The sequence below is a fragment of the Talpa occidentalis genome, unplaced genomic scaffold, assembly GCF_014898055.3.
Source record: "Talpa occidentalis isolate TD23 unplaced genomic scaffold, MPIMG_talOcc4v2.1 talOcc4.5, whole genome shotgun sequence".
In the NCBI taxonomy this organism is placed as follows: Eukaryota; Metazoa; Chordata; class Mammalia; order Eulipotyphla; family Talpidae; genus Talpa; species Talpa occidentalis.
In genome coordinates, this window is record NW_023604861.1 from 71,860,354 (window position 1) to 71,885,346 (window position 24,993).

The 24,993-nt window shown below is 35.7% G+C and overlaps 1 long non-coding RNA gene across 1 annotated transcript in view; it reads right to left on the minus strand.

Moving 5' to 3' along the window:
* Nucleotides 1-3,956: 3,956 nt before the first annotated feature.
* The window catches only part of LOC129146945 (uncharacterized), a 48,255-nt gene continuing 27,218 nt past the window's right edge, over nt 3,957-24,993 (minus strand). The window contains exon 3 of the long non-coding RNA XR_008554349.1: nt 3,957-3,986. This is a non-coding gene — a long non-coding RNA (uncharacterized LOC129146945). The remainder of the gene's footprint in view (nt 3,987-24,993) is intronic.

A 24,993-nucleotide genomic window follows, 5' to 3' on the forward strand; every position in this document is an offset into this window, starting at 1 on the left:
TCCTATGCTTCTGAGTTCTGTTCTCATTGAACCATATGTTTATCCCCGGTAGTCATGGGAATTTCTTGCTTCAGGAAAGGGAGAATTACCATTCATTAGTCATAGATTTTTACATATATCCAGAATGTTGAATTGTAACACTTGTAGTAGTTGTTTTTAGAATTATCTTTCTAACTCTTTTAAAGACTAGTATAATTATTCCGTAATATGACTATCAAGGAAAAGGATGACTGACTTCAAGCTATTTATTGAATTCTTCTTATGTATTACTATAGAATGATATATATCACAGAGTTTTCTGAAGTAGGCCAGTATCTACTATATACATTTCTCTACCACAAATATTAGTAATAAATTCATACTAACCACTGCTGTTCATCATTCTATTTTAAGAGCATCTATTCCTTGCTATCAAAAGGTGTGTTAGATAGGTAATAGCTAAAGATAAAGGGCAAATAGATGTCAGATATTTTCTAGCATTATTTTATTTTAATTGAAAAGCATGTAATGAACAATATCCTACTTGTTATTGTATGAGTAAATAAAAGGAACATACCAATCATGTAATAAAAATAAATGGCAAGTATACTAGGTGCATCACAGTGCTTTCATACAATAAGTTAATTTTATTTGTAAACTTCAGCTGTCTTAAAAGTCCCTTGCAAATTTATTAGCAAAAATAAACAAACAAGCTGAGAAACTTAAAAAAGTATGTAATAACAACTCAGATTCTTTATAAATGTTTCCTTGATTCATATCACTACAAATATGATATGGTTAAATGGCATTTTAAATCATGGAGGGCTGTCATTATGCCACTTTGTTTAATGCTGTGTTTGTATATTAGAGAATAATGGACTTATGTTAACATCACTATTCAATGGTAATGTTCAAGTAATATCCCTTTGCTTATATTCTTTGCTTGAGTAAAAGGATTTGTTAGATTTCAACAGGGTGTGGAGGGTATGGATAAAACCCCCTGCTTCCATTAGCAGGTTTCTCTATTAGGGCTATGTCTTTCAGGAAATATTTATAATCCCAGTTTTAGAGCCACTGGAAGGTAGTCAGCTCTAAAACAGTTATTTTAAAAATTTTGATTTTTGAATTGGCTATGATATTAGAAATTATTGAAATCCCACTGAGAAAATGAATTTGAAATGGAAATTTCCAAATCAAATTTGAGGTTTGGCTGTGTTGTTGTAAGAAACTATATAATTAGCTATGTTCCTTGTGGCCATGATAAAATGAGAAAAGAAATATGTTTAAAAGTGGAAAATTAGAGTATCAGTTAGCCCCTACAATGCTGCAAATAACAGAAGCCCAACTCAAGATAGCCCAAATGATAAAGGAGGTTAATTGAACAAGCAATAAAATGAAGAGATGGGACAGACTTAGGGCTACTTCAGCTGGAGACTTCAGCCGCAGTGCCTTCTGTGTCTATAGTCAGTTCTCTGCAAGGTCCAGTAATTGCCTCATCCCAAGACAGCCTCCCACTGTGGTAAGATGGAGTTCCATACTTCCTCTTTAAGTACGTGGGAGAGAACATTTTCAAGCAAGTCTATGAGACTATAGGAACTATAGGTTGAAAGTATGGTCAATTTTCCCAGAAAATATAGACTATGTAGGGAAGGAGTAGATATATACCCATGCCTATTTGCACACAGGTATCCTTTTTTCTGAAAAGACTGGGAATGTGAGTAGGTAGTTGCCCACATTTTGCCATTATAGTATCAGAATTTTCAGTTTAGACTTGATATATACCAGTCAAATATATTAGCCTGATGTTTATTATTTTATATAGGGAAGTTATCAGGAAATTGAAAACTTTAGCATATGAAAGGACTTCTATTTTAACAGTAATAAGAAGAGATACTTAAGTTGTCCCTTATACAGCATGAGGTTTTTGGGAAATGTAGAGCTACATCTTTATTAATAATATTAAGGAGAAGTATGTAAGATACTTTATATTTCTTGCTGTGTCACTCTAATTTTTCACATGCAATAACCCTTCTCACTGCTTTATTCCTTTTCTTTTTTTTTAGGCTATAAAAAATTAAACAACAAAGAAAAATCTCTCAAGGACTAACAATCAGATCTGCCTGGCTGAGGAGGAGATTTTGGTTGCAAGAAGACGCTGAAACAAGCATTCTAAATCAAAGATTCTGGGGCAATCTGAGTTTGCATTTAAGATCCTTCTGCCCATAGCAGTAGCTTCTAAGTTATGTTCAAATGTGAAGAAATATTCTGTTATAACCCATGATGACATTAGCAATGTATATTCATAATGTAGTGGTGGATAGAAATTTAGGCTACTTAATTCAAATTGAAACTCTTCATTAAAAGCAGGACTGAAAATTAAATCTGTCCACATAATTGACTCAAGTATTTATTGCATACCCATTCCATACTAAGCAGTGAAAAGGGTTTTATAAAATAAAACATATAGAAAAATTAGTCACTTTCCATAGGTTAATTATTCCTTATTTCAAGTAAGATATATAGTATGATGCCCTCAATAGTTGTTCAATTTATATTGCAAATATCTTTACTATGAGATGATTTTACCAATATATATTGAAACTATGAGTAACTGTCATGAAATAAAAAACACTAAATGACTATAATCCTCATCGCAAAATATGAGAATTGATTTGACTTAATCTGTGGAAAATATGTCCTTTGGAATCTGTATTTCCCAAGATATTGCAGTTGGTTTTGAATGTAGTGGTTACTTTCTCTAATAAAATGAACTTGTGTATTCAAACCAGTAGCTAGGGGAAAGCAAATTTCTCTTCGGCCAAACAAAAGTCTGATGATAGGAAAGAAAAGTCAAGGGAATTTTTAAGTTTCCTTTTCTCTTTGTGCTTAAGGGATGTATGTGCATTTCTGCAGCACAGGAAAACATTCTCTTCAATAATCTTTTTTTGAATTTCAAACATAGACCTAGAAAGCACTATCACTAGCATGATTTACTCTGAATAATAATTTTCAGTTGTATGTAATGTTATGCTTTATTATGGAGAAGGACTGCTAATTTAGGTAAATCTTTAAAGAAAAAATGATTATGGTAACGTCTACTTCTGAACCAGATTTCTTGTTTGTGTGGTCAAATATTATATGGCTGGAGTTTTTTTTCCACTCTTAACTTTTCCTTTCTAATGTCTTTACAAAACCAGTACACTTTTGAAAAACTCTTTTATTTGTAAATCTAACTAGGTAACTAAAGTGTAACATGTTAGTGTTTTAATTTCTATTGATTTTCCTTGTGATGACACATGGACATTCTTGTTTAATTAGTGGTATGAGTAGTAGAATCTAAGGTTTCAAATTATTTGCCAAAGTCACTGGGTTATCTCCTTAAAGCCGATCATATGGGCTTTTCTTTCTACTATCCTATTACAGGAGGTTTTTGTAAACTAGTGTTATAAACGATTATTTTTAGTTAAGAGAAGCCCCAGGAAAGATTAAAAAAAGGGATATAAAGACATTTCAGTTCTTGATCTTATCTTTTTCTCATCTCAACCTTTAGAGAGTCTTGCTGGAAGAACACAAGGAAAGGCAGGAAGGCTTCTTACAGATCTTTGAGACCTCCTTCCACTCAAATCCCAGGGGAGCTAGAACGCTATACCTCTGTGGTTCAAAAAGTCTTTGGACCAGAAGAGGGGCCTTTATCTGCCAACATTTCAAACATATTCAATCAAATATTGATCTAGAAAATCAGCTACTTTTTCCTCTAGCAAAGAAATTAAATTAGTACTACCTACTGAAGGCCTATACATGGTCCTCAGGAAGATAATGATGGTACCCTAGGCTATTCCTAGGATCAAAAGTTTATATGGACACCAAACTGATTTAACATTTTCTGTAATGCATGGAGACAAAAGGGTGAAAGATCTGCTTGCCAATAGTAATGTGCTGGAGATTATCTCATGTGGCGAGTCCTTGCATCAAGAAGCCAGGTTATGGTTTTCAAATCCATCTCATCTCTGAAAATAAAAGGAATGGAATGTGGCCTGTTTCACCTCACTGAAAGGTTTTCATCACCAGAAATATCTGATGGCTCTTATTCAAGTTGACAGTAGCACATGTGTCTCTGACACATAAACAGTCCCTCTCTATTGTGTCCTGTGTCCAAGAAGGACTGATGTCATGTTATTAAAGAACAGGAGGTTTGTCTGCCTATTCTCCTATAAATATGAGGATATCAAAAAATGATAAAAAGCTGCCCAATTTCTAAAATCATTTGGAATTTTAAACATAATTTATGAAAAAATGTGTTCAAGTTGGTGAATATAAAAGATCCCCTTTAGACTTCACATAATAGAAAATTGTGATAGCCCAACTTTTTTTTTTATTTATATAAGAACCGGGGTACAGGCCAGATTCGCGGGACTTTGAGAGAATTCACCAGAGCCAGAGAGGGGAACAGAACAGGCAGACGGACCGAGGGCACTGCTGAGGGGAGCAGCGGACGAGGCAGGAGAGGTCTGCTGCACCATGTGGGGTTTTCCGTGGCCGGCGGGGATTCAAACCAAGCTGCAGAGGCTGAGCGCAGCTTCGAAGCGCGGTGCTCAACTGCTGCGCCACTGGGGAGGCCCAGGTAGTCCAAGTTTAATGAGAAATTTCAGGTTGCAGAGAACTTTTTCTCTTCCATTATAGTTTGCCCATAATTTAATTATGAGTTATCTTTTATTCAAAAAGTTATTTTTTCTTGAGATGACTGTGAGTTTATTGTTACTTAATCAAGAAAAAAATGGATTATAGACCTACACATTGTATATGCTCCAATCAATGTATTCATGAGTTGGTAAACCAGGAAAATAAAATAGCACTCTTCCTTCTTTGAACTTTGTACATAGTAGTAACGGGTCATCAGTATTGGGAACCTATTCATTACAAGGCAGGATTGTAGAGGTGAGGCAAGTGAACAGTCATTTTACTTGGTAAAAATCATGCTTTGCAAGCTAAAGGATTACCAATTGCTTTCTTAGGGAAGATGGAGTACGTTTTGGAAATCTGGCAGTAATTTTGGGTTTTTAATGGCATTGACCCTTTATTAGGGAGATTGCTTCAAAGATTATCAACATAAAGTCCCTGGCTTAACAGTTTGACTGATGATGTCAATAAACTAATTCTTTGAGTTGACTTGTTTCAGCAACATGCCAATGCATTCAAAGAATTATGGAAAGAAATAATGTTCTCAAGAAACTATAGTTTGTTAACCACTTTACTAAGTGATGAGAATATATTGATAGTAATGACCAAAAATATACACAGGGCTGGCTCTTTAAATAAGTACATAATAAATATAATACTACTTCTGTGCTAAGAGATGTGAGAGATACAGACATTTGGTAAATACCTACTTTGTGCAAAGCATTTTATTTTTATATAAGTCCGTGTAGAACATTGTATAATGGTTGAAAAGATTAATTGCAAGTTTAAATAATAAGGAGCTCTGATATAACAGGATTCACACATAAAAAGAATATATAAGAGTTTTGCTTATAGTACACTTAAGAGACTATGGTGTGATGTGAGTTTCAAAATAACTCATGCAGTTTTGAAACAATTAATAGAAGCCCAGGGTACAGTTTAAGTAAGGAAAAGGAATCTGAATATTTAACATTAGTCACAAGTGTCAAGCTCCTTTTCAAGGAAATACAACTTGAAAAAGCTATTGAAAATCGGATGGGGTCCCAAGATGCTGATTCCATGCAGTGAAAAGTCCAGGAACTGTATCTATGAGAAACATTTGAATGAAGTAAGATGCTTGGCAAAGAAAAGACAAGGGAAATTATGATAGTATCTTTAAATAATTAATATGTTGTCATGGAAGATGAATTAGATAATGTTGTATAGTTATATGTGACAGATCTTAGACCAACCAGAGGGTGGAAGTTACAAGATTAGGCTTAACATTAATGATGAACCCTTCAACAATAAAAGCTAGTTGGAAATGTAATAAGCCCCTTTGTGAGGTATGGATCCTGTGACATAAGAAACGTTCAACTAGTGACCTGAATAATGTGCTTTCCAGGAAAGCTATGGAAAATGTCCTTCTATTTATTGAAACATTACACCAAATATTTTCAAAGATCTCTCAACTCTGAATTTCTATGATTTCATATTATAATTGCTGGAAAATTTCATCTTCTAGATTGACCAAATATAAAATTTCATCCTTTTGCAGAAATTTAATGAAGGTCTACTCTGTGGGAAAAGAAGAATAAATAACAATCTACTGTCAAGGTGTTGTTCTCTACTAGTAACAACAAACATTTGAAAACAGAGAAATGACTCAGCATGAACTCAATGCAATGATGCAGTTATACGCAAAATTATCTGAGAAAACATGAAAGTACTCAGTCCTCACAGATGATGATGAGAAAGAAGTAGAAAAGCTTATCAGAGGAGTCCAGAGATAATTCTTTCCATTTTTAAATTTTGTTTTTGTGGGGAGGCATATGACTGAAAAGCAAAAGGGGTCAATAACTTAAAGCACATTTTTGACCTTCCATCAAGGTATTTCAGTTTACTGTGAAATATATTCATATTAGATTAGTAAAATATGTTCTGTGGCTTTCCAACATTGTCTTATATTCAATACAAAGAATAGAGAATATAGGCTGTGTTATAGAGCTCCATATATAAGTTACAGTACACACACACACACACACATACACACACACATAAATATACAGCCATCCATTGTTTCAGCCATTCATGTTTCATGAATGCATAAACACAATTGTAAATCCTAACCTTATTATATAATTGCACCAAAAATATATTTTTTCACAAAATATGTCTGTTTGGAGATGTATGTGATTTCCTTCTCAAGAGTTGCTTTATTTTTTTTTAATTTAGTTCCTATACCATACAATTCACCCTTTTAAAGTGTTTGATTTCATTCATTATAGTATATTCAGTTATGTGCAACAATTAATTTTATTGTAGAACATTTTTTTTAAAGATTTATTTATACCAGAGCTAGGGTGCAGGTCAGATGTGCGGGAGAGTGAGAGGGTTCACCAGAGACAGAGCGGGGAGCAGAACAGGCAGACTGACAAAATACACTGCTGAGGGGAGCAGCGGGCATGACAGGTGAGGTCTGCTGCACCATATGGGACCATTGCCAGCTGGCCGGGATTGAACTGGCACTGCAGAGGCTGCCGACAGCTTCACAGTGCGGCGCTCAACTGCCTGCGCCACCAGGGGAGGCCCTGTATTGTAGAACATTTTAATTATCTAAAACCCCATTCTCTTTAGCTATGACTCCCTATCCTCCCATCCCCCTGAGCCCTAAGGAACCACTAACCTATTTTTTAAAAATATTTTTTACATATTCTGATATTTCATGTAAAAGGAATCATATAATATGTTGTATTTTATGACTGACTTTCCACTTAGCAAAAAGACTTCAAGTTTCATTCATGTTGAAGAAAATATTGATACTTTGTTCATTTTCATGGCTAAATAATATTTTACTGTATTAATACATGTGTTTATCCATTCATCATTGACAGGCATATGGGCAGTCTTGAACTTTTGGCTATTATGTTACTATAAATATTTGTGTACATATTTTTGTACACTTTATTTTAGGTATATAACTAGGGGTGGAATTGCTGGATAATATGGTAATTCAATATTTAACTGTTTGAGAAACTGCCAGACTATTTACCAAAGTCTTCCATTTTACTTACCCACTGGTGAGATAGGGAGAGTTCTAATTTATCCACATCTTCAACATGTTATTATCTGACTTTTAAAATAAAACCATTCTATCCTTATCTATAACTAGCCTAGTCTTGCATGATATCTAGAGGTGGCTTTGATTTCCACTTCCCTATTGACAAGTGACATCAGGCATCTTTTCCTTTTGTGTATGTACTCTGCCAAATTATCTATTCACACCCTTTGTTCATTAAATGAATTCAGGATGGTGGAATAGGGAGAACATATGCTAACCTTCTCCCATGTTCACAACACATCTACAACTAAATATAGACCTATCTACTCAGAAGCAGACCTGAAGCCTGCATAAATAGAGACTCCACAAGTGATGATAAAAAGACAACATCTGCAATGATAGAAGAGACAGTTGTTCTTAGCCAAAAGAATCCCTACTATCATGGCAGTCAGGCACAATTGGGAAGATATCTCTAATGGCTTTTCCCTGGGGTGCAGGGGAAGACTATGCCTAGCACCTGGCACCCCAACCTGGCACTCCAACATAATGGAGACCCTGGGACCTCTGCATTGAGGGCCAGAGGGAAGTGAGCACTGTAAAGCCAAGGAAAAAGTAGAAAATAAGAACCAGACCTTAATAGGCCTGCAAGCAGACTCGCTTGCCTGGGAACACAAAGCAATTTCCTTAGAATTTTAAAATTTTGTTAATTTCTACAAAGAAATTCAATGAGATCCTGTGTGTAGATTCTGTAGATCAATACTGGGAATCTTTCCATCTCAACATCATTAACTCTTTCAGTGCATGAATATTTCATGTTTTCCCATGATTTAGACCTTCTCTAATTTCTTTTTTATTTTATTTTATTTATTTTTTAAAGATTTATTTTAATTTTTTTAATTTAAATTTTATTTTTATATTCCCCATACAATTACAACCCCCTTATTTTTACCCCAAGCCCTCCTTTCCCCGCCCCCCACCTCCCATAGAGTGTCTCTTGTTCATAGTTATTTGTTGATTTTGATATTTTCTTTCTTATAGTTATTCTTTTTCCTGGTCCCTTATTTAAGTTTTCTAGATTCCTGCTATGAGTGAGACCATCCGGTATTTTTCTTTTTCTTTCTGGCTTATTTTGCTGAGCATGATCCCTTCCAGCTCCATCCATGTTGCTGCAAATTGCATGTGTTTATCTTCTTTGAATGCTGAGTAATATTCCATGGTGTATATGTACCACATCTTTTTGATCCAGTCATCAATTTTTGGGCATTTGGGTTGTTTCCAAATCTTAGCTATTGTAAACAGTGCTGCTATAAACATAGGGGTGCAGGTGCTCTTTGGAATTGATGTTTCTGTGTCCTCTGGGTAAATACCTAGGAGTGGAATGGCTGGATCTAAATTTCTTTCAATAATGCTGTGTAGTTTTTAGAGTGTAAGCTTTGCAAATCACTTGTTCTATTATTTGCAAGTATCTTTTTTTTTTTGATGCTATCTTAAATGGAATTGTTTCCTTAGTTATATTTTCAAATAGTTGTTTTAGGTTATAGAGGCACAATGAATTGTTTTGTATATTGATCTTGTATCCTACAACCTTGCTAAATTCATTTATTATAATTTTTTGTTAGTTTCTTAAGATTTTCTACACATAAGATCATGTCATCTGTGAAAAGATGCTATTTTGCTTCCTCTTTTCCAATCTGGATGCTATTGTGATATGTTAAAAAAAAAAATCAATAGCAGAGGGAAAAGAAAAAGGCACCAGGCAGAAACACAAATATTTAGGTTACCATGAACTCACATAGGAAGAATAATATACCACCTAAAAATGGATAACAGTTTTATAATAGTTACTTTTCATGTGATGCTTTATCCTTGTTAACTTATTTAATGATCACAACATCCCTATGAGATTGATGTCTTTTTTTATTTTATAGAAATTTAAATTGTCCCACAGGCCATAGGTGACAAAGCTAGAGATAAGGACTTAACAATAGCAGCTGACAGTTGGATGATTACTTCACAACTTACAAAAGGATTTTCAATGACTCAAATGTCAATTAATCCTCCATATAACTAAACAGGATACATGCCCATATTTTACAAATGACAAAGCTGATATGCAGGTATATTAGATTGCCAAAATCCTGAATTAATAAGATGAAACCTGAATTAATCAGATGAAGATTTTAACTTTTGATTGCAGCTTTTTAAAGTCTTTGGAGTGGAAACTTCTGGAGCAGCCCAATCGCTTACATAAGGATAAAAAATAAAGCTGCTTCAGATAGGGTTCTTTGGAGACATGGAACATAAAAATACTATGAATAATCTAAGCAAAAAAAAAAAGGGAATTTCTGTATGAATTTGGGGCAGCTAATGGAAGTAAAGGCCAAACGTGACTATAAAAGTAGGGATATGGGGCCTCCCTGGTGGCGCAAGGAGTTAAGACACAATCTGTGAAGCTCACTGCAGTGCTGCAGCATGAGTTCGATTCCTGGTCAGGGAGGTACCCATGTGGCACAGCAGACCTCTCCTGACTTGCCTGCTGCTCCCCTCAGCAGTGCATTTCAGTCAGTCTGCCTGTTTTGTTCCCCACTCTGTCTCTGGTGAATCCTCTCACCCCCTGTGCCTCTGGCCTATACCCCAGTTCTTGTATGCATAAATAAATCTTTTTTAAAAATGTGGGTATATGGTTTCTATGGAAGGGTGGACATTTTTTCTAGTGCTCTGTGATCAAGAGGAGTCAAATCAAACTGTTTTCTATTCTGGTCAAGACTCTAATTCCAAGAAGCCTAATTTGATTGCTCTAGCTTAAGTCATAGCCCTGCTTGTCCACTTCCAAGTTCCATGGAGACTAGGTTCAATGGAGGGTAGCAAAAATTGAGATGTTGCTTTCAAGAGAAAATGGACATTGCAGCAGCCTAGCTTTTTTACTCACTATGTAAATGTGCATCATATGCTCTATCATAGGTCATAGATCTCTAAAATAAGGAAACTAAAAAGTGGGCATATTTTGGAAATTAATTTTTTCAAGATTTATTTTTATTTATACAAGAACTGGGGTACAGGCCAGAGGTGCAAAAGGGTGAGAGGATTCACCAGAGACAGAGTGGGGAGCAAAACAGGCAGGCAGACAGTCCAAAAGCACTGCTGAGGGGAGCAGCAGGAGAGACAGGAGAAGTCTGCCACGCCATGTGGTTATCTCCCTACCCAGCCAGGAATTGAACCCGCGCTGCAGAGGCTGTGGAAAGCTTCACAGTGCTGCACTCACCAGCTGCGCCACGGGGGAGGCCCCTGGAAATTAATGTTTTAAAGAATTCCTTGAGATTCATGTAGTGAAAGTACTCCATGAAAATGAAACGTATACCTACGGCATCTTAGAGTTGTCCCTAAATTTTTATGCATATGTAAAGTGTAAAAATATATATCTAGTCTATAAATATGTTTGTGGATATAGATATTACATGTTTATAGAGGTGTCACACATGTAAACACATATAGACATATATGCATGTACTATATGTACACAATAAAGAAATAAAATGATCTGTATAGTATCCACAAAGGAGTACATGAATTTTTTGACTTCAGTGGGAAAAATTATACCATTATCAACTGACTTATTTTTATTTTTCATTTTTATCTCCACCTCAAGACATAGAATATAGTTCTATTATGGGCAAACCATTATGAAAACATTCTAGGTTCAATCCTTTCTCAGAATAAAAATGGGCCTTAGTACAACAAAAACTCTTCCTACTGATATGACCAATGTTATAAATTGCTTCCATTGCTTCATGCAGAAATGTACCATGGACTGCTTAATTATAATTTTTCCCATTAGTGTTGTTTTTCTTCATTATTGTGCCCTTACTGTAAGGTTCTGCAAAGCAACTTACAAAAGAAAAACCACAAGATGCTGGAGATAAAATGAGAAAAATTAAGAGGAGATAGAGAGACAGGTAAATGAAATTATTAGTGTGAAAGATGAATTGCAAGACATCTGCACTTGTACTTTAATATATAAAGGGATAGAGCAATTAAAATATCTGAATTTAAACTGTGGTAAAAGAACATTTTAAGTGGTTGTAAGTAAGAGCACATGACAAATGCAGTTGGCTTGCCCCTGGTGAAAATATTTGCTATTCTAGCATTTCTTAAGGAAGACCTCTGTTTTCCTGGGTGGGCATTTCTATTAGTTTATCAGTGAAAATATTTGTGAATTTGGCTGCAGAGGATGAAGAGCGGTCAGTGAGCAAGGTGCAAAAAATGCAGGTTTTAATAAATAGGAATTCCAAAGGATTTTGCAGGTTTAGTAGAGTGGAGACACCTGCTCTCTTCCCTGCTGCCACAGTATGGAATAGGATTTTTGCACTGCCATGTCACATTGGCCCATGATAAACAAAACTATTTATTTTATAAGAAGCAATAGCAACATGATATGACAACTTGAGCTGGCCCAATGCAATTCAATTGTGTTATTTTCTGATAACAGGAGTATAGCTCGTGTCATCGCTGTATATCACTTTCTCCGTGCAAATTTGGTGTTTTTTTTTCCCAAGCCTAAAGGACAAATCCAGTTTTTATTGCTTTTATTATCTTTGATAAAAGTTACGTAGCAAGAGCTGCTGCTCCTTGCATTAAACTTACATTAAAAACTGATATAAAGAGACTTCACAACAGTTTATAATAAATAATTAGGCTGTTTTCGAAGATAAAATTATCTACACATGGCTTCTTTGAGAGGTGGGGAAGAGGGAGGGACAGACTTACATTCAAAGAAATGGTACTTTCCAAGTCTATTCTTTCTTTTAGAGCCCTTATTGGTTGAGATGCTTCTGTTTTGGATAACCTACAGCACACTTTGGTTATATAAAAAATACAGAAAGCTTTTATTTTGCCATAGAAGTCATAAATAAGCACACCTAGATTGCAAATAAAAAATGGATGTATTGATACTTACATAGCACACAAATGTTAGAAGTTATTTGTTTGTGAAGCTTCCATGGTTGAAAAGTAGAATTTATCAGAAAAGAACTTCTGCTGTTGTAATTTTTTCCTTCATGCAGAAAAGTGCAAGCATGTGTGCTAGTACTATACTATGCGTTTCATTTTCAAATTCTGCGTTAAGTTCTCATTGCCCCTGTATTGATAAATCCCAGGTGCCCATAAAAACCAGGAAATATCTGTCTTGGATATTAACAATTATTATATATTATGTACACAAAAACAGTTACATAAACTTGATGAACAAGAAGAAAACTGAAAGTAATTCCTTGGTTTTGCCGATTGGTTAACAATGAACAATTCTTTGCAATCATCATGACTAGTCAAGAGTGGAAATGAAATTTATGACTGAGTTTTGAGCATGATACTGCCTTTTAAATTTGTGTTGTCTTTTTTTAATACTTCAGGGCTTCAGACTTCTTGTTCGTTTGTTTCTTTTCTTTTTTCATTTTGTACCAACACAGGATCACTTCCATTGACTTATGAAGGGCTGAATCTTTTTACTCTGCCTGCCACACCCTGTGTGACTGAGCTAGAGTCATAGTGACAGAGCGCAAGGAACATGCAACAAGAAGCAAAAGGTAAAACAAAGCAATAACATCAACAGTTAGCCATTATGGTAACATAATGGCTTTTTATTCTAGGAGGGTTACTTGACTGTCTTTGACCTAGGTAGACTGATGACCAGGGCCTGCTTGATAAGTCAGCTCTCACTGGCCTCCCTGGCCTACTAACGACAGGTCAACCATCTGATCTGGGCTCCTCAGTGACAGGGTCAGAGGGCTGTCTCTACCAGCTCAGTCACGACATTGAAAGATGGGGCTATAAAATCTGCCAAGTATGACTTCTCACTCCGGAAGGGAGGATGCCACAATGCAAGGAATTTACATTCTTGTGAAGTGCTTTTTATGTGCTACTTGCAATTGTGGAGAAGTAACACTGGTGACAAGGAAACCAGTTGCTTAGAATAATTGAGATGATATAGATGGTGTATATTATGGTAGGAAAATAAATAATTGCTTTCATTATAAGGGCATAAGGGGGGAGACTGCAGTATTTCTAAGGTTCTTTCTAGTTTTGTCTTACAGAGTTATGACTTAGTTCCACATAAGTGTGTGTGTATGTGTGTGTGTGTGTGTGTGTGTGTGTGTGTTTGGCTGGTGGTAAAAAAGTATACAAGCTTTAAAAAGAAGAGCAGAATGAAAATCAGAAAAATGTAGGATATATTATTATTTCTAGGCACCACAATTCTAGTTCCATCTCTGATACTAGCCAACACTATCAACACTATTACCTTTAACTTCTCTGTGCCTAGTTACTAACCCATCAAGTATAAAATGGAAATATCTGCTCTGCTTCTGTCAATAGTTATTGCAATGCTTAAGGAAAAAAATAGAATGTACTACATCAAGGTACGGTACTGTAAAGAACTATCATATATATAAGCCTCTTGGGTTTGTATTCAAGGAAATCTCTACTATTTTCCTTCAGCAAGACATCTGTTACTGGAACATCTTTCCTCAAGGTTTGAGCTGAAATAGTGCTCAAAAACTTCATTCATTGTTTACTCATTCACTTAATAACTGTCATTAGGCAATCACTGTTTTGAGAGGTTTTGTGATAGATTACAGGGATACATAGAAGAAAAAGACAATACTCCTGCCCTGTAGAAACTGATATCTAAATGAGGTAAAATGTGAAAACTAACAAATTTACATTATGTGACACTTACTAGAAGGTAGGTGGCCAGGAGCTGCAAAGAGAAAGAAGTGCCTAAGTTTGAATGAGAATATCCGAAAAATTTTCACCAAGGAGACAACATGAGCCTTAAAAGAGGCATTGAAATTTGTCATGTCAGAGGTGCAGAAATTTCAAGGAACAGAACCAGAGGTCCTGTTAAGACTAAGAGGTGTTAAGACTTCAATGTGTGAAAAGCCAAGACCACTTATGGATTAGCCCTTATATACTAAGGCTAAAAAATTGGAGGGAGTGAGGAATATATGGTAATAGTCAACACTAGAGACTTTAGCAAAACCTTACTCAAGGAGGACCTTCACAGAGAGGAATTTGAACCTTATCCAGTAGATAATGGTTGCCAGTTAGGTAGTAACATGATTACATTTGCATTTTGGACTAAATTTGGGGAAACAACTACTAGAAGTAGAACAAAGTACAAAATTCTGTATGAAAAAAAGTATTCAAGCAATGTAGGAAGTTTTTGATAAGGAAGAAAATAATATTGTCTTAACATAGTTGTTTAGAGGTTGTTCTAGAATGAGAAAAAATAAAGTGAAGGATGAAAACCAGAATGGATCTAGAAAGTTGTAAAGGACCAGTGAGGGAAAGAAAGAATAGGGAGAGAGATAGGGGAAGTTGAGAGAGATGGAGAGAGAGAGAGAGAGAGAGAGGGAGAGAGAGAGAGAGAGAGAGAATTGGATGACTGATGAAGTGGCGCCAGACTGTGAGCAGAGCATGAGTTCACTAGTTCTTATCCACATGTTGCAGACTCTCCTGGCTCGCCCCTGGTCCCCTCAGCAGTGTATTTTGTCAGTCTGCCTGTTCTGTTCCCCACTCTTTCTCTGGTGAATCCTCTCACCCCCTGTACCTCTGGCCTACACTCCAGTTCTTGCATGAATAAATAAATAAATCTTTTAAAAAAAAAAAAGAGTTCATTTTTCTCTCTTAAAAAAATACAGTTTCTTGGGCCTCCCCTAGTGAAGCAGCGGTTGAGCGCTGGGCTGTGAAGCTGCCCAAAGCTTCTGCAGCACCAGTTCAATCCCCAGCCGCCGGCAAGTGTCCCACATGGCACGCAGACCGCTCCTGCCATGCCCACTGCTCCCCTCAGCAATGTGCTTCGGTCCTTCTGCCTGTTCTGCTCCCCGCTCTGGCTCTGGTGAATTCTCTCATCCTCCTGCTCTTCTGACTGTACCCAGTGCTTGTATAAATAAATAAATAAATCTTTTAAAAAAAAGTACAGTTTCTTATATAATTGATCTCTTAATAAGGGATTGTAAAAGGTTTTTATTTGCCCTTTGAAGAACTTACAGGGAAACCAAGATTCTGTGTCTTTATGCAATGCCTTGTGTTGCCCTTATCAAATTCTCCATTAAGAGAAATGAATGTTCTTAATGTTAAGCTAAGTTTTCTTTGTGTTTTTGTTTGTTTGTTTTTAGCTGTCTTGCTACCACCTGTCTTTATTTTTAGCTGTCTTGCTACCAACTTTTAAAGTTGTCTTGTATTATCATTTTGGTACAATAGATAAGTAAGTTTTGTTTCACAGTGACCTATGATCCTGTTTAATCAAGTGTTCAAGCTTTCATTAGAATGGCATATTTGAAAATGAGGTGCATAGAATTGCATATGATGAGACAGATTTAAGAATTAAGGTTGACATTGTGGAATGGATACTTACAAAAATCTCTTGGAAAGGAAAAATATGCCTGTTACCTAACTTACAGGATTCCAGTATTACAGATAGGTAAGGACAGTTACTTTTTTTTAAAGATTTATTTATTTACCCATAAAAGAACTGGGGTACAGGCCAGAGGTGCAGGGGGTGAGAGGATTCACCAGAGACAAAGTGGGGAACAAAACAGGCAGACTGACTGAAATACACTGCTGAGGGGAGCAGCAGGTGAGACAGGAGAGGTCTGCTGTGCCATGTGGGTAGATCCCTGGGCAGGGATTGAACTTGTGCTGCAATGGCTACAGACAGCCTCATAAGTTGTGTCTTAACCCCTTGCACCACCAGGGAGGACCAGGAAGGTTACTTTCTGGCAGGGCTAGGAAGCTGAAGCTATTTTGGAGACCATGAGAAGGGGTAAATGTATGTAAATCTATAGATGCTACAGGTAAAGTCTGATGAGAAAGTCTAGCCTTGACCTTTTGTTTTAAATTAAACACATTTCTATTTTTTAAAATTCAGATAAAATTGACATTACATTTCATAGTTTCAAGTGTACAAAATAATGATTTGATATTTGTATATATTATGAAATGATTACCGCAAGTTAATATTGGTTACCATATTTACATATGGTGTTACAAAATTACTTAGTTAAAAAATTACTTTTCTTTTAATAAGAACTTGTAATATTTACTCTTTCAACAACTTTCAAATATACAGCACAGTATTATGAGTGACAGTCACCATGCTATATATTACATTCACCAGATATTTATTTTTAGTTGGAAATTTACACTTTTGACCCCCTTCACCCATTTTACCTACTCTGGCAATTACCAATTAGTTCTCTGTAACTATGAGTTTGTTGTTGTTTCAGTTCCACATGTAAGGGAACTTTTGGAGACTCAAGTTTCATCCGGGGTTCCTTAGGAAAGCAAACTTTAAAGAAATTGTATGGGGAATATAAAAATAAAATTTATTATTAAAAAAAAGATTTATATGATCAGTTATCAATCTTGCCACACTTATGTAAATAACTAGAACAAATTTAATGAGACCTGGATTATTTTGCAGGCAAGAGTCATTTTCCTTTGATTAAAATGAGGAGAGATTTCAGAAAAAAAAATTGTATTTCAATGGAAAACCATAACCCATTTATGCAAGTTATCCAATTCTAGAATTACTGTTTTTTTTCACCTCTTAGTAAACTGGATCCTGCATTTTGACATCTTGCATTTTGACAGTAATTAATGTTTCAAATTTTTTTCCTACCCTCCTGACTCTCCATCCCTTAGAGCTAAAACTGATTTTATTCTATATCCCTGAAGCTGAACTGGATGATTTAACATAACTTCAAAGACGCTATCTTTACCACAACAGTGTGGACTATTCAGACAGTTCACTACAACACTTTCATCTTCTGCTCCTTGGTCTAGGACATGACTGTGACTGTGACATTACCACCACCACTTGCTAAAGACACTTGGGGGCCTCCTCTGGTGGCGCTGCAGCACTGGTTAGATCCCCGGGCCCTGGCTAGTGTCCCACAAGGCGCGACAGACCTCTCCTGCAGTGCATTTTGTCAGTCTGCCTGTTTTGTTCCCTGCTCTGGCTCTGGTGAGTTCTCTCACCCTCCCACACTTGTGACTGTACCCAGCGCTTGTATAAATAAATAAATAAATCTTAAAAAAAAAAAAAAAGACATTAAAAAAAATAAAGACATTTGAGACCAATATCTGGAAATTTTTCTTGACTGGTTGCTCTCTAAACTTAAAGGCTAGTCTGCACCAATTATTAATTAACCATTAAGTTTGTTTTTCTCCCCTACTCTAAACCAACCTCAAATTTCTAATATGAATCTCTCTTCACAACAATCAACCTTTTTTTTCTGGTCAAAATTCTAGAGACTCTTTAACTTAGGAGAACTATGGAGAACCACTCAAACACCCAGAATTAATATAAGGATTGTTTTAAAATAAACACATTTGTCCTGAAGGAGAAGAAGAAAGATGCTTTTGTACTGCTTCCATTAACCCCCCACTGAAGGGGTTTCCTGTGAATTCAGCTTCTATGGAGACATTGCCTGTTTCCTTTAGCCAAAAAGAAAGAAAAAGCTCTAGGAAACCTTTCTATTGAAACCTTCAACTTCCCTTTCCTCTTTGTTAAATTTGGTGTCTAAGCCTCTTTTTCTGTCTAATGAGTGAGTTACTCATCCTTAAGCACTGTCACACATATGCAGTGTACATTCATAAATAAGCCTTGTCTTTCATTAATCTGCCTATTGTCACTTAATTTGCAGTCTAATATTTGGATCACCAATTACTGGACCGAAATTGGAAAAGAATAAGTTTTCTTGTCAACAGTGTCATGGTGAATATCAGGATGTAGGTCGATGAATGAACAGTTGTGGTGCCTAGTACTTCAAATGAAAAAAAAAAAAAAAAGATCCACAGTGAGGCAGGGAACTAATATAGTGTGGAGGTTGGCTAGTATCCAGAAGGCTCCTCCCTGGAGCTTCCATGATCAATTCTTCACAACTCATGATTGCTTTTCATTCCTTGAAGCCCTATTTGTTATCATGCATAAAGGATAGCTAGCTTTCACAGCTGAATTTAAACTTAAACTCATTATATTGATTTATAAAACATTAAGATCATAGATAATTTATCTTAAGAACCTAGGAATCAGCAATCCAACCTCACGACACCAATAGATGTACATATAAATATTTATAACATGTTTAAACCTGAGAGCAAAAAACCCTCAAAATAACCCAAATATTATATAGTATAATCATGCAGTGGAATACTATTCATCAATAAAAAGGATGAACCACTGATACAAACTATTACATGGATAAATCTCAAGGGTATTAGACTGAGCTAAAGAAGTCAGACAAAAATGATGCAACATAGTTGCATTACATGAAGTATTAGATAAGGCAAAACTAGTCTATGGTGCTAGAAATTTTGAAATGATTGGTTAGAGGGAAGCAACTGACTGGGAAGGTCCTGGTGGGAATTTCCGGAATGATGAAAATGTTCTACATCTTGATTAGAAAAATAATTGAAATAAATGTAGCTCATAGAACTACACATTTAAAATTTGGAACTTCCACAGGATTTTACCTCAACAAGGAGAGTATTACAAACACAAGGGGAGGTGACACCACCATGGACTAAAAGTGAGAAAGTTAGTAATAAAGAAGAGTTGCTTTGTAACTGAATTTAAAATTTTAAAGAACAAATCCAAGGAATAGATAAGAGAAAAAGTAAGCAAATTTGAGTAGGAAAACAACAAAGGAGAGGGAATGCAAACCTGTTAAAAAATTTACTTTTCTTGTGATAAGAACTTGGTGTCTAGAGGGAATTGGCATATTTTTAACTGTCCTAAGACTATATGCATTACCTTATAATTACATTATTGCATATCACTTATATATCGGAGCGATGGGATGGAATTTACTGGTGCCAGAAGTGGTTGAGGATTCCTGGCAGTGTCCATTTGTTCATTTGGGGTCTCTGTTGATTTGTGTTTAATGTCCTGATGACGACATACACAATGATAGTACTGCTTAGAATGAAGGATTCAATCTGGGATGTGTTCCAGGACTATAGGGGCCTGGCTCCAGGGTAGAGGAGCTGGGAGTCTCAGCTTTCCAGAGGAAGTGCTCTAGTCACACTACCACAGACAACCTTCTTTAAAGTGTAAAATGTCACTTTTCATTCAGAGTCATGGCTGACTTGGCCAGAAGATTCACAAGTCTTAAGGGCATTTGAATGAATAAAATTCATATTCTTATTCAAGATCCTATCAAAACACTCGAAACATTTTATGCCTGCTATGCTCAGTCAGGAATCCCTTGAGATGTTCTCTATTTCTGGTTCTCAATTAAGCTGAAACAAGAACTGCTTTTTGCATTGTATTGTGGCATATTCATTCAACTTAGGTAAGGCATACATTAATGAAAATAGAAACTGAAAAAGAAATGAGATTGTATTATATTCCAAAAAATAGTGGGAAATTTGTTTTTGCAGTACTGGGAAAATGTTTGTGGGGTTCTGATGTTTCTAAATGGATGGTATGATTTTTACTTTCATTTTTCTGCTGCACAGCTCCCATCCTAGATAACCCCTCTTTGCATAGCACATGAGTGCGTATGATTTTAATTCTGATATTTTCTGTCACCTTACTCTGAATTCTGAAGCCATTATTTTTTTAAAAAAAGGTCTACTCAACACAAACACAGCATTCTTTTCAAATTCCCTGGAAATCTCTTAAGAACTATATTATTGCCTATTTCAATTTACAAAATGAATTTCACATTAGCTAGTTTTTTCCTAATATTTTTTCACATATACTGCTACCTATGTAATACATATTATCACAATTCACCACATGGCAGAATTTGGGATTTGAGTTGTTGTACTACTATAGTTTGTGATGCTTGAAAAACATGATAAACAAAATTCATATTACTGTTGACACTTATATAATGGGTTTCAGCTTATAAAAAGTTAATGGCTAAAATTTGTAAATTATATAAATTCTTCACAATTTTTATGCCTATACTTCCCTAACCTTTATTTAACATTTAATTTCAATTAATTTTACATATGGACATTTGTTACTCAACTTAAATTATATATTTTGTATCCTTGGTGTCACTTCTAGTGTGCTCTAGCTTTGACATTACTCATTTTCACCACTTTAAAATACATTATACTTTCTGATGTCATTACTTTATTGCATATCACTTTTTATCTGAAATTTTAACATTACATCTACAGTTTTGAAGGCGTATTGATGACTTACATGAATGCAATCAGATAATCTATGTAAGAATTCAGTTTTAATGTTACTTTCCATGTAAATATGTATTTATATTTGAATTCTCTTTGAATATGTACATCTATATGGTTTTTTGTGTGTAATGTATGTACTAAGTACAAGGGGTAATTATAAATAACACGGCTAACTGCACTTTGAAAAAATGGTAAGATACACTAGCAATTATGACCTCTGTTGTTTTTTTCACTTATTTGCTATTATTGTCACTAAATAATCATCATAGGTAGTCTGATTAATTTTTTCCTTTCATCACTGGAAGAGAGTTTCCTACTTACAAATTTACATTTAAGTTTTATTTATAAATTGGCAATTAGAAACTGAAACCATTGAGAAACAAAACAGAATACAAATCTAAATACTGGTCTGACTCAATTTGAGGGTACTATCCAGGCACAGCCCTTTCTCTGAGAATTGTGCCTTACTGCACACAGGTGACCTACCTTGTCCCTTAATGTCCTCTACTGCAGAGCTGACCTACCTTGATGTTTCAAGATGGTTGCCAGCCTATGATTGCAAAGTTGATTCAACAAGGCTAGAGCTATCTGGTTACTGCGCTATCAATCCAGAGGCTCAGCTTGGCAAGATCTAGAGCTTTACCACTCACTAACCATGCCCTTGAATGGTTTACTTAATATTTCCTGATCTGTGAAGGATAATATTGTCTAAGCTGGTGGCTATGGATGTTTTTTCTAAGAGGGACCAAGGGATGACAACCTTGTTAGTAAAGGATGAAGGGATATGTCTTGAAGATGCATCTGGAGATTCAGCACACTGTTTTTACTTAAAATTATTTGAAGTAATGGGAGTTATAAGGAAGTCAAAGATCACATCCATACTCTAGTCATTCATGACACCACCATGGAATATAAAATGAGTGGGAAGATTGTTTTGGGTAACCTAAGCATCACTAGGTACTCAGTGAGTACTAGTTCTCTTCACTGTAACTCTCCTGTAAGTTTAGATTTTATGCAGGTAGATTTAGAATAAAAACTCTAATACTCAGAGGAAAATACCAGGTAAACTGCACTTCTGATAGGCTGGTGCTTAGAGCAGAATTGTTTTCTCTTGCTTAGTCACATACACAAAAGCTCCACTTACTCCACTTACATGTTGAATTACAGAAGAGAACAGAATGGTTTCCAATATTAGACTATCTTTTTTCTCCCCCATTGTCTCCTCTGACTGTGAGTTTATGAAAATAACAAAAGTACATCATGCTGCAGAAAATTTGAAAGATTTTAACATTTATCACTTTTTAAACTTTTAAACAATATTTGCTTCCCCCCACCCCCTCAGATAGAGTCCCCATAAATGTTAAAATTAAAAAAAAATAGGGCCTCCCCGGTGGCGCAGCGGTTGAGCGCTGGGTTGCGAAGCTGCCCGCAGCCTCTGCAGCGCTGGTTCGATCCCCGGCTGCTCCCTGGCCTCTGGAGGAGGGTCCCGCATGGCACGCAGACCTCTCCTGCTGCCCGCTGCTCCCCTCAGCAGTGTCTTCGGTCCTTCTGCCTGCTCTGCTCCCCGCTCTGGCTCTGGTGAATTCTCTCACCCTCCCGCGCTTCTGACTGTACCCAGTGCTTGTATAAATAAATAAATAAATAAATAAATAAATAGATCCTTTAAAAAAAAAAATTAAAAAAAATAAACAAATCTTTAAAAAAAAGAAAGAAAATTTGAAAGAGACTAAATTGAAAAAAAAAGGAAATAACATTCATAAATAATCCCACAACCCAAATATTACCAGTATTAACATTTTATTCTTTTGGAAATTCCTAGGAAGGCCTACTCTATGCATTTACTCTTCTGGTGGTGTGGATACAAAATGAATAATAAAATATGTCTTGCAGGAGAGGTAAAGAAAAGGGATATTGCCAGCCTTGTACCTTTAATATGTAATGAGCAGATTCAGAATTCATTTTATAGTCTCTCTGTGGTTTCAAGTCTTTTTATAAAGCATAGCATTAACACTGTTTGTAAAATGTGGGGGGGAGGGAGTAATGGTGTTTCTTGGTCTCCCTGTTATTCCTGTAGGTACCAGGGAGGAACGTAAAAGTAACATAGCTCAACCAGTGGCATTAGAAAGGGTGGGCCTGAGAAGAAGTTTACTAACAGAGACCTTTCCCTGCCTTGAAAACCTGGCATTTCTCATATGAGTTCATCTTTAAAGATGTCAGAGTGCTTTTGCAATGTTTTACGGTATTTTCCATTTAAAATGTGTCATGTAAATCAATCATAGCTTCAATTTTTCTGTCAGACTCCTATAACCTTAAACCAAAGCTTTCAAAATTAATCAAAAGAGTAAGTCAATTTAATATTTCATGAGAGGATAACAGTATGGGGTTTGTCTTCAACTATCTCAATTATAAATATTTATTGATGAAATTTGGTTAATACATTTTTACAAAAGGAAGTTAAAACATGGATGACTTAAAAATATAGTCCTAATTTCTGAGTCAGGTTTTAAAACACATTTCCCCCATTTCTGTGTAAAATACAGAAAATCTTCCTAAAAATTGGAAGCGAAGCATTCTATATTCTTGCTGTATCTATGGTTAAGATCCATTCATTTAGTCACCTAACCACCCACCAAAGCAGGCTATAAATATTTATGGAATATCTATCCAATGTTAGATCTTTGGGCATTAGGTATACATAGCCAAATAAGAACCAGTAGTCTCTTACAAAGAGCTCACAGAATCCTGCTGGAGGAAGTTAAAGAAGATAATTAAAATACTATCTGTTAGAGAAGCAATAACCACAAACCTCATAGACAATTAAAGGAAGGACTAGCACTAACTCGGGGAACAAGGAAGACAGGATCATAGGAAGGTTTCTTGGAGGAGGTGTGCCAGGGCTGAATTATAAAAGGGAAGTATAATGAAGCTACAACTTGAGAGAATGTGGAGACATTTCAGTCAGGAAACTACATAAGGCAAGTAAGTAGATGAGAAAGTGGAATGTGCTCAGAAGTTAGTTCCACTTAACTGAGCCATAGAGGTGGATAGGAGCTGGACTATCAATAACACTAGTTTGAATAGTTATATATTCTGTCAGTGAACTGTCATGTATATACCTATTTCCCTGATATTCAGCATCTTGATAATTTACTGTTATAAAATATTTTTGATGACATCATTGTGCATGAGTCTTTGCCTACACTCCTGGCTATTTACTTAAAAAATATATTAACAGGATACCTTCACTTGCAACTAACAGAAAAAGCAATTCAAATTAACTAAAATAATAAAGGGAGTTTATTGCATCCTATAACTGAAAATACTGAATAGGGGAGGTTTAAGGGTTTGTTGATCCACCGACTCGGTGATTTCATCAAATACCCAGTTTCTTTCCATTTCTCTGCCCTGAATCCTCAGACTCAGCTTCACCTGAAGTCTAAGGCCCTAATGGTTATTGAATGGCCTCTGTCAGTAAACAAAGCTGTGTAATTTACTCAATGTAGCCAATGGAAGAGTCAAACAACTGTCAGATAAGAGGCTAATAAGGCTCACCCACATGGAACAAATTCCTGAGGTACACATACAATGCCATATACGGATCATCAGCTCAGGTTGGGTTATCTAAACCAGCATTGGTTTCTGTCTCATCAACTCTTAATGTTCCAACAGATAGCCATAACATATGAAGAAATAATTTATATATGAGCCAATGAAATGAAACAGTAAATATGGATAAGAAGAAATGCCTCATAACAAGCTGAATACTTTCATTTCTTCTTACCTCCTCCCTCTCTCCCTTCCTCCTTTCCCTTCCCCTCCTCTCTCTCTCTCTCTCTCTCTCTCTCTCTCTCTCTCATGTGTGCATGCAATCTCTCTCCTTCACTGCTGCTTTCAAACAAGTTAATAATAAAGTAATTATATATTCCTTGATAGTAGTAGTACTTTTCTGGGACTCTTTAGTGTTTGTACAATGAAAACACTTACTGAGATAATAAGAATAATACAAATAGTGACTGTTTCCTTCCTCCAAAGAGCTATATAACTATGTAGATAATTTTTGATGGATACACAAATATATATATATTTTT